This window comes from Pteropus vampyrus, unplaced genomic scaffold (genome assembly GCF_000151845.1).
Source record: "Pteropus vampyrus isolate Shadow unplaced genomic scaffold, Pvam_2.0 Scaffold256, whole genome shotgun sequence".
NCBI classification, from domain to species: domain Eukaryota; kingdom Metazoa; phylum Chordata; class Mammalia; order Chiroptera; family Pteropodidae; genus Pteropus; species Pteropus vampyrus.
This window is the reverse complement of record NW_011889037.1, coordinates 1,396,965-1,398,947: the sequence shown is the minus strand read 5'-3', so window position 1 is coordinate 1,398,947 and position 1,983 is coordinate 1,396,965.

Below are 1,983 nucleotides of genomic sequence, written 5' to 3'. Positions count from 1 at the left end.
TTCAGCAACGGGGTCTGCGTAAAACAACACAGGACTGCGGAACGGCTTCGGACTACGCCGCAGCGAGGGAATCGCGGACCCGCGGCTTAGGGGAGGGGTTCCGCTGGGTGGGGGGAGCAGAGGGGCGGCCAAGCTCCCACGGTGCTGGCGAGAGTCTGGTTTGCTGGGAGGGCAGGGGGTCAATGGACGCCCACCGCATCGTTGTGCTTTACCTCATAAATACAGACCATGGACAACCTTGTGTAAGGACCAAATGATGCATTAGGAAAACACCATGAAAGTGACGGCTTTGAGACGGGCAAGGGCTCTGTGGGGACATGCATGGCCTTTAACCGTCAGAGCCCCTCTCTCTGGGAGGGGAGCCCTAGCACCTGCTGCTCGGACACACTGACCTGCTAACGCCACAGGACTTTTCACCCAGGGACGCTGTGTAACGGTCTGACATCCCAGTGCAACGGCCCCCTCTCCCGGGTTCCAGTCCCCGTCCCACCCAAGGCCACCTGGGGCCGCCCTTGCTGGCCAGCACCGAGGACAGAGCTGCACCTTGCTCACCCGAGGCTCACACCCCCTGTGAAAGCGGCTCCCCGAAGACTGCAGGACTAGGCGGCCGGCAGAGGCCCTCGCAAGCCTCAGGCTGTGCTGGTGGCCTGGGGCCCTCCCCGAGTCATGTCAGTCCCACCCTCAGACCGCTCCAGCTGCTGGGTCCCCTTGGCCCAGCCCCAGCTCATCCCCAGAGCAAGAGTCAAGAGCCACCTCCCAAAGCGTCCCCCAGCGCCTGCCTGGCACGCCCCACCCGTCCCCTGCACCTCTCCACAGCTGTCCCTGGGCTCACACCTGGCTGCTCCATGCGCCCTCAGAAGGGCAGCCTGGTCCTCTGCCAGGGTCAAGCAGACTGGGTTCCAAGGCCGTGTGACTGGAAAGCCGCTCTAGCCACACCGAGCCTCGGCCGCCTTCCCTGTGGAGCCTGGGCTGTCCCCGGGTGTCCCAAGGACCAGGTGAGATCACATCCACACGCGGCCGAGGCTGGGTGGTCTCGAACATGACACACCCCTTGCCATGCGTGTCTGGCCACTCGTGGAGCACCTGCTGTGTGCCAGCACGGGGGCGGTCTGGGCACGGGAGGCACGAGGACGTCACAAGCTACTGCCTAAGGTGGCCACGACACGCACTCGTCCATCCAGCCATCCGAGCCTTCACTGGGAGCGACAGCCGGATGGGGCCCTGTACACAGCCCTCCCCTCCCCCAAAGCAGACGCCAGCCCCAGGCCACGAGCTCCCAGCCTGAGTGCCCGGGGGGCTGGAGGGAGGCGGACACTGAGCCTTGACAGTGGTCAGGAGAGGGCTTGGAAGTGGGGTGCAGGGAGGCTGCAGCGCCCAAGTCTCAGCTGGAGGAGGCATCCCCGGGGAGCGCTCCAAGCCCAGGGAAAGGCAACTCTGTCTCTGGGATGGACCGGAGCCCTGAGGCCCTGAGCAGGCAGCCTGCGCCCTCAGGTGGACATGGCAGCTGCGGAGAGCAGGGCAGTGACAGTCGGAGCCTGGTGGTCGCCAAGGTCAGTGTGGGGGTGGGGCACTGGCTGCTCCAAAGAAGGGGACTGAGAGCCTCCCAGGACTGAGCCCAGGGGGTGGAGGGCAGCCTGGCATCTGCCATCACCACCGCCAACAACACCATCATCGCCACCACCACCACCGTCACCGTCACCGTCATCGTCACCACCACCACCATCACCATCACCACCACCATCACCATCACCACCACCATCACCACCACCACCGTCACCGTCACCATCGTCACCGTCACTGTCACCATCACCACCACCAGCATCAGCATCACCATCACCGTCACCATCACCGTCACCATCACCGTCATCACCGTCACCATCATCACCATCACCATCACTGTCACCATCACCGTCACCATCACCGTCACCATCACCGTCACCACCATCACCACCGTCACCATCATCACCGTCACCGTCACCATCA